A 10151-nucleotide genomic window follows, 5' to 3' on the forward strand; every position below is an offset into this window, starting at 1 on the left:
ACATTGACAATCTGGTACCCTTGAATAATCCTTATCTTTAATGAACTAAATATTTTGAATAGTTTTTTCTGTTAAAGATTCTGGGCATTTTATTTTGTACTTTGTAATGTGTCATCATACAGTTAAATTTTTCCAATTTTTTTTTTTTGTTTCCTAAAATGCATTTGCCTGCGTTCGCCAACACCCTCCTTCAATTTTTTTTTAGGATTTAACCTCTAGCCAAATATTTTAAACATTGACAATCTGGGACCTCTTGAATAATCCTTGTTTAATGAAATAAATATTTTAAATTGTTTTTTCTGTTTAATATTCTGGGCATTTTAGTTTGTACTTTGTAATGTGTATTCCTACACTTAAATTTTTTCAAAATTTTTTTTTGGTTTCCTAAAATGCATTTGCCTGCGAGCGCCAACACCCTCCTTCAATTTTTTTTTTAAGATTTAACCTCTAGCCAAATTTTTTAAACATTGACAATCGGGTACCCTTGAATAATCCTTATCTTTAATGAACTAAATATTTTAAATGGTTTTTTTTGTTTAATATTCTGGGCATTTTAGTTTGAACTTTAAAATGTATTTTTCTTCTTTAAGATTTTTTCCAAATTTTTTTTTGGTTTCCTAAAATGCATTTGCCTGCGGGCGCCAACACCCTCCTTCAATTTTTTTTTTAGTATTGTCCCTAGTTGAATATTTTGTATTGACTTGAAAATTGATAACTTGGTGCCCTATGAATAAACATTCTTTCATGAACTAAATATTTGGAATAGTTTTTTCTGTTTAATATTCTAGGCATTTTAGTTTGAAATTTGAAATGTATTTTTCTTCTGTAAAATTTATTCAAAATTTTTTTTTCTGTTTCCTAAAATGCAATTGCCTGCGTTCGCCAACACCCTCCTTCAATTTTTTTTTTAGGATTTAACCTCTAGCCAAATATTTTAAACATTGACAATCTGGGACCTCTTGAATAATCCTTGTTTAATGAAATAAATATTTTAAATTGTTTTTTCTGTTTAATATTCTGGGCATTTTAGTTTGTACTTTGTAATGTGTATTCCTACACTTAAATTTTTTCAAAATTTTTTTTTGGTTTCCTAAAATGCATTTGCCTGCAGGCGCCAACACCTTCCTTCAATTTTTTTTTTAGGATTTAACCTCTAGCCAAATATTTTAAACATTGACAATCTGGGACCTCTTGAATAATCCTTGTTTAATGAAATAAATATTTTAAATAGTTTTTTTTGTTTAAAAATATGGGCATTTTAGTTTGAACTTTGAAATGTATTTTTCTTCTTTAAGATTTTTTCCATATTTTTTTTTTGTTTTTTAAATTGCATTTGCCTGCAGGCGCGATCACCCTCCTTCAATTTTTTTTTTTAGTAATGTAACTCTAGTTGAATATTTTGTATTGACTTGAAAATTGATAACTTGGTGCCCTATGAATAATCATTCTTTATGTATCCACGGAAAGGCTGTTTCCATTCAGCACAAATAAATCGGTAGATTTGGGTCTTTTATATAATAATATGAAACAACGTGATTACGATAAAACGTTTAACGTTCTCGGAAACACACTCCTGTCAGGATCCCGAAATCCAAAAGAGCTTCTGACATTAGCAGTTGAGAGGAAGGTATAAACATCCCTTTTTGTTTAGTATAAACTACAAGTCAAGTTCATTTTCCATGTTCGTTTATAATTGAATCATCTTGTATTCTTGTCAAGTTGTCAAAAGAGAAATTGTGGATACGGCGAAACCTTCGACAAGTAGGTACACTAAAGCTTTTACTAACTTATACAAATGCTCTGAAACGTGGAATAACATAAGAATATTATGTTTCTTTGGAAAATTACAATTAATCTTCATAAGTAAAAAATATCTATACATTTATTTCTGTTTTTTTCGATCATGAGTTATTCAGCTTCGACAACTAGGCAAAGGCTATTAATTACCATTATATATACATACATGTATTGAATAAATATTTTTATATACTTATATTATGTAATGTTGTAATTATATTACTTTTTGTATTTTCTTTATTTTCAGACTATAATAGTTGTTTAAAACGTGCTATTTATTTTCACATAAATGGATTACCCTATAAACAATCAGAGCATTGTGTATCAATTCACAGCAGTCGTCCATACGTTGGTATATAATCGTAAATACAATATACCCAAAGCAACCTGGCACCTAAGCTTGTTGAATATAAGTCAATCAAAACTCAAAAGAAATAGTAATATTTTTTATTTATTGCACAATATTATAATTGCTACATGGTTTTAGGGTTTATTTCAAATTATTTAAAAAAAATTATCATAATATTATATCATTAACTACCTACTTATACTATATTACTGTATTTATACTCAGTGCCGCATTACCATATAGGTGGCAGGGGCAAGCGATCGTGCACGCACTGCCTGATGGTCTATGAACCTCAAATTACCGTGGCCTCAGATTTAATCATTAATTTTTAAAAATAATGATAAGAATCTATAATCGTTAGAAGTTTTAGGAAAACTGTGTTTTTCAAATTAAAATAGTTCCGAATAATTCCCGTAACATAATATTATTATTAAATAATAAATATTATGGGTAGGTTGGTTAGGGTATAGGTGTTAGGCAGGTATATTGTTGTATGAGTATGAAATATTAAGCAGTCTGAAAAAAATCAATTTTTACCCAAATTCATAGCGAAATACCAACCGAGTGAAACCACCCTTACCTCAAGACAAATTTAATTCGTTTTTCAAAAAAAACTTTTATTTAAAAATTTAAAAAAATTTCATTTTTTTACACAATTAAGCGTAGCAGGTACCTATATTATGTCTTATGCTCGCATCAGAGCTTTTACATAACCGAAAATTTCACAAGCTACGTCGCCTTGAACGGCTGCAGACCATTAGTATAATATGATGTATAGTATGTAATAAAAACGCTGGTCGGCAGGTCACGTCACAGGCACGTCTGACTCTGTCGGTTTTGAACAGTGAATGTCGATCTCAAACAATGCTGCGCCGTCTTCAAAAGCGTCCGTCGGTTGTGTACGATAAGTCACGGACCGCTTGCCATACTGCAGCACGGACGACGGTCATTTTACCGTACATCTACATTTACAAGAACATCATCTGCTAAATAATTTGCAGTAAAAAAGGAAGTTCTAATTCAAAAAATAGAAGTTTACATAGCCACAGGACACTCTTTAATAGTAGTACAAAAAATACCAGGAATTTGAATGTATGGTCTTTAGGTATACTTAAAAATTCTGAAAATCAGAATTTGAATAAATGTATTTTTAAAGGAAAAAATTTGGTGAGCATTCTTTCATCAAAAGGTCAAGTAAATGTTGTATTTTATTATGGGGCTCCTTAAAAAAACTGATCCATGGGCCTTTGGTGTGCCAGACCGACACTTCTGCCGACCATTAGTACCTATAATATGATGTAAGATGTAGGTATGCAATAAAAACGATTGTTGGCATGTCGGCAGGTCACGTCACAGGCACGTCTGACTCTGTTGGTACTGAACAGTGAACGTCGATCTCAAACAATGCTGCGCCGTCTTCAAAAGCGTCCGTCGGAGTGTACGACAAGTCACGGATCGCTTACCATACTGCAGCACGAACGACGGTTGTTCTACCTAGGTACACTCGTAGTAATATACCAGTTTCCGTGAAATATTTCGTATTACATAAATCATGTACATGTATAAAATATATTCATAATCGGCTTGGGTCTTGCAAACCTATATATATGTATATATTATCATGTAATTAATCCTAAACTATTGCCAAAAGTACGGGTTTTTAAAAAAAAAATTATTATTTTTATATTTTATTAAGTAGCACATTTACAAAATCACCCTATCCTTATGTTTATTATTTTTTTTTTAGATTTTAGGTATCCCTATACCTAAATGGCTAAATCTAATAAGAGGAAAATTGAAGTATAGAAGGTGTAGTGCATAGTCTGCATTTTGGGGGGAGACGGTCACGAGGGATAGCCCCCCCCCCCCAACAAATATATATATATACACCTAGGTACTTCACTATATGTATACATAACTACCATCGACCGTTGACAACTGCAGTGAACGGCCTTACAGACGTCCTGGTACGATGGAATCTGTAAACAATACTTACGTATAGGTGACCGACGTGCATGTTAGATAGCGTGTTAACTTGACGCACCGCCATCCTCGGGAAACGTTTCGTCAGACCGGAAGTGTCAAGACTCAAATTTACGTATTCGAGACTCGTCTGGCTGAGATGCCGTCACACTGCACATCATTTTGCGCACTGGCCAACGACTACTAGACAAATGTTTTTGTTCGAAAACCGTTGAGCTTTTCTAAACCATAATACTGATTAATTAGTGTAGCGGTTTCCGCTCGCAAATTACATAATAAACCATAATAAAGACTGAGTTCACCGGGACCGTGGTATAATAATATTATACGCCCGCTTAGGACCTCGCGACCGTGCTAAGTATATGAATTCGACGACCGTGGTCCATATTGTAAACGATTTATTCCCAAGCGGTGACCGATCGAATTCGATAAAACTGTTTGAAGACAGCTGCAGTCTTAACCTATGATTCTACTTTACCGTGTCGTGTGGGTGTTGGATGTTATATTAAACTTGTAGATAACGTGTTACCCACATTTTATTACATTTCGATTAAATGGTTTTTGCGAAGTATTGTCTATACATATAATTATAAATATTAATAATACGAAGTATGCAGTTATACAGTACACAGTATGTAGTGTACCCATGACCCATAAAGGTAAGACATATCTTAATGATGAGAAAATAAGCTACATATATAAGTTGAATAAAAATAATATAGGTACTATATTCATATTTATGATTTAAAAAAAAATAAATCTAAGCATGTCCATTGTCCTACAAAAAAATTTCTGCCTGGGCGATCGCCAATCCCACAACTTTAATAGATAATTATATGTATTTGCACAATATTATGAGGGTGTTAATTGAATTTTGAAAACGTTTGATTTAGAATTTGGAAAAGTGAATCTACAGAAGATAATATTTTATTTGGAAAAAAAGTAATTGTGAATTAAAATATGTTTAATATGAAATGTGTAGGAAGTACCTAATTAAATTAATTTATACTTGTGAAGTTGTGCTTACTTATAACATTGTTAAAATATATTATATAAATATCATATTTTATTATGTATAATATACATACTATCGATGCTTATCAGTTTAAATTTAAAAAATGTAAATAGGTTCGGAAATAAGATAACAATATTGTACCTAAACCAAATTGTGAGTACCTATCGACTATCGAGTTTAACAGTACCTGTCTAGTATTGACTATATTATTATTAGGTACCTATATAAAGTAAAATATTTTTTTTTGTGTTAGTAACAAAAGTATATTGCTAAATATATATTATATTCATTGAATAAATGTCATTGAATTTCTAAATAGGTATACAATTGTTATAATCTGAATAATGTTGTTGTAATAGAATTTGATGACCATTTGATAGTACATTACAATATACTATCAAGGATACAAGCAAATGGAGGAAACACTAATTATTATTATTAAAAAAAGTTATTCTATGATCTAATACTGACAGTATCTATTGCAATCTCGTTTCAAATCTTCGTTTCAGATAATTCGTATCCACTGTATTGCAAAATCGTAGAAACAATATAGGTACCTCATAGTACTCTCCCTTGAATACTTAATAGCATATTGGTATATAGTATTCTAAATTAACTAATATTACGAATTACATAATAAATGAACAATACAACTGTTAATATACAATCATACGAATATATGATTAGATTAATTACTATAGGAAAGATTATACCTACAGAACCATATAAATATTTAATGTTTGTATGAATAATTACAATTTTTTTTAGAATATTACTCATGATAATAGGTACTATATTTGGATTAATACTAACCATATATATAATAAATGTAGTGTTAAATAAATTATTACTGTTTAATTAAATAGTATAATATATTATGTAATAATTGATGTAACCTTGTTAAAATAGATGTTTCATTCAATGTTTTAAATATTTTTTTGTTATTTAGCAATGTAGATAATTTATACATTTTCAGTTTTCACCTACTACATTATCATTATTAAACGAGTATTTAAATGTTTAAAATATTTTTTTAACATTATAATTAGAACACGAAACAGTTAAGTTACATATTCTATTAGAATAAATTAGCAAATCATAAAAATTAAGTTATAATTAGTTAATTTTACTCCTGTTAACTATAATAAGTGGTATGGAATAAATTATAACATATTAAGATAAAGTACCTATACAGGTATATACTATAGTAGAGAAATTTCGTTAAGTTAATAGATAAATATTTATAACTTTAGACGCTGCAGAAGGATTTATTTATTAACTATATAAATTAATAATGTAAATTGTATACTTTATAATAAGTATATGACATATATAGCCATGTAGGCATGAAATAGATTGACCCAAAATGATCGATTCAATAGTATTAATATTGAATATATAAATTCTATCAAATAAATATTAATATTATACTTACCTAATCAAAGTATGAATTTCTTTTGAAAAACTTAAATCAAATAACACTAATACAAAAATAAAATTGCTTAGTTGTTAAAGCCTCGTAATAATAATTAAACAATAAATTATTGTAATTAAAAACTAGAGATATTTTAATTAGTATGACTATATTATCATATATAATATTGCGCTGGTATAATATGATGAAAAAATGAAATATTATTTTACTTTTATTTTTATTGATCTATATAACATCGGCAACTGTGCCCAGTAATCTAAAATCTTATTTACAATGTTCGCTTAGCTTAAATTAAGTTTATAGTTTAGTTTACTTAAGAAGTTGATAATATTTAAGTTTGATTGAAGGTCCTGTAAGTGTTTATTTCTTATATCTCATAGTTTTAGCATTCTGTTAAGATATGTTTAACAGTTTATTATTTCTGTTTAATATTACGTTTATTAACTTCAATATTATATTGAAATACTTTTTTTTTATTTTGCATTAAATCAATTAAAACTTTTCTAATTGGTATTGAAAATATAGCTGTGTATACGTTTTTAACAATTAAACATTATAAGTAGACGAATAAATTTAATGAAATAGCCAGAGTGGTGATTAAAAAATAAAAATCATAAAACTAAATAAAACAATTCATATTATTTAAAATTGCTTAAGTTTATTATAGGTACCTATTGATTAATTTTAAATTGTATGTGTTGTATACAAGCAAATTCCGGGGAAAATACTTTTGAAAAATCTTTGAAGTTCCTCTACATTGTTTTATAAATAGTGAATGTCTGTATTGAAAGATTAAGATTGTTTGAAGTAGGTACCTAAGGCTTTTATGTCTTACGGATTTAATGATTGAGAAAAATATAAAATATACCATAATAAATATGTAGTTAGGAATGTTTAGAGTTTAGATACAATAACCGTACAATATTAATTGTACAATTTTTAATGGTTCGAAAATGTCAAGTAAAATGTCGTTATATCATTAAATTGTCATATATTTTTTTGTATTAAAATGTACCAACTCTATCCGTGGAGGATTAGAAATTTACGTGTTTATACTTCAATGATGTACACAGCACATTCCAATTAATTTATTGAATATAAAAATAAAATATAATTATGCAGGTAAGTATTTAAAATTCATATAATTCCACATATATAATCCCATATGGGTAGGTACTTGATTATATTTCAGATGACGTCTAATCAGTATTCATTAGGAAAATGCATTTATGTATACCTATTTATAATAATATATTATAATATTATAAGCCAAGATTGCAAGACAATAGATGGATAGGAATTTGTTTCCGATTCAGACAACGATCGGTAAATATTTTCGAAAATCCGTGGCTCGCATGACAAACAAGGCGTGCAAGCTTGATTTCGTAGACATATACTACCTACTGTGTTTGGTTAGCGCGATACATTTTTTTCATCGACGAAGGACGAGCTACTGCATATAAGGTATAATATATTATAATTCTTTTTTCATGGATGAATTAACGTGCACATAATAGGCAAGGTAATCGGTATAGTGTGTTAAACCTATTGAGTGTATCCATTAATTCTATCAGCTATAAATACGATTATCACGAATATATACAACTGCAGATCACAATATATATATAGTCATACACGGGGTTTTATGTGAAAACTGTCATTATAACAATTATACAGTATTTAATACTTATTAAATTTGCAATAAAATTAATTTTTCCGAGCAAAATGTATTTAATACTGGTTTTGTTCCGCATTATTAAAATACCTACGATGAACAACTTAATTTATGTTGAATAATAAAATGTTCATTTACACATTTTACAGTTAAATATTTGTTGTAATATTTATTTATTTATGATAATAACGTGATTTTAATAACATAAATGTACAATAATATGTGAAACATGAATTTTTCTATAATAACATTATTTTTGAAGTGTTTGTCAAATGTTTCAAGTTTCTTTTGGGTAAATGTTCATCGTAAATAGAATACATACTTACGTCGTATTTAAATATGTTTTTGTAGCCCGTGTTCATTGTCGAAATAAAATTTCACAAATCAGTGGGCCCCATTCGATTCGCCTGTATCTGAAACCCATGTGCAATAAAATACACACCCTGCGTACCCACTTTTTACGGTGCCTAGCCGCGTAGGCTGTGCAATAAATGTAATATGTATAATGTATATTTTTTTACGTATGCATAATTTACTGTAAACAAACCTATATGGCTTAAGAATATATAATATGTAAGGTACCTATATGAAATTAAAAAGCGTGAATTAATTACACATAATATATAAACGCTTGATACGATGGGTCACATGATAAACCTAATTGTCTTATATAAGATATTTTATTTGCAATTGAATTTTAAAAAAAGTAAGGTAATTACAATTAATTCTCGATTATATAATATTTAGCTTTAAATACACAGTTAGGTACCATAAGTAAACCTAGTAATTAGGTAAATATAATATATCTCTCTAGACTGAATACTGAATATCATATACGTAGGCACATAATATTATATTTGTTATAGCAATTTATAATTTTAATTTATCAAATTTGTTTTTCAATATCAATAGGTTGTAATTTTCTTATGTTAAATTTCACGAAGGAGCTTATATTATTATAGTCTTACACAAAGTTATTGATTTTTAGCTACGTTAGTAAAATTAATTTTTAATACTGTAGATTCTATTTTTAAATTGTTCTGATGTAATAGAAAATGTGACATAAAATACATCAACCACATGCCGATTTCTATAAATTATAATCATATTAGGTTACTTATAAAGATACTTTCACAGCATGCTTAACATTATTACCTATCCTCTTGATATTATTAGCTTTCGAAAGAAAAATAGAGATTGATAGTTTCAATCAATCATTTTATGTAATTGGAATTCGGAGCATACAATAAATAATAAACAATCATGGTAAACTACAATATTCCAATACTACTTCTGTAGTTTCTTAGTTATAAGGATATATTATGATATTATATAGAAATGTCAAACTCATAATAAATTAAAAAAAATTTAAATTTAATTATATGCAAATAATTTGTAATACTCATTATAAAATAAATATATATATATATATTATTATTATTATTCTACTGAATTTATAAGTTATAAGTAATCTCAAAGTTATAGAATGTTATAAATTATATTTGGCGAATTCTACTATTAGATCAATTCTCTATAGGCACTATTATATATAGGCTACAATGCCTTACAACAGGTGTAAATAAATAAATTAAATAAAATATATTGGATTTAAGTGCTGGGACCATATATAGTAATAGTAAATAATTTTACATTAGTATATCTTGTGTAGGTATTGTATATTTCAGGCCTCAAATTTAAAAATATTAATCGCTTTTACATTTTTGAATATTTAAACTTTATACAATGTTTATTATGTTTATCGTTATTGTACTTGCAAACGTTATTTGCAATTTTTTTATGTTACATATACGTTTATTGTTTATTTTTAATCAATAATTATGATTAATGATATTCGTTTTTTTCGTTTTTCGTTTATTGATTTTGTTTATTTTTTTTT

This window comes from Metopolophium dirhodum, chromosome 4, assembly GCF_019925205.1.
Source record: "Metopolophium dirhodum isolate CAU chromosome 4, ASM1992520v1, whole genome shotgun sequence".
Lineage (NCBI taxonomy): Eukaryota > Metazoa > Arthropoda > Insecta > Hemiptera > Aphididae > Metopolophium > Metopolophium dirhodum.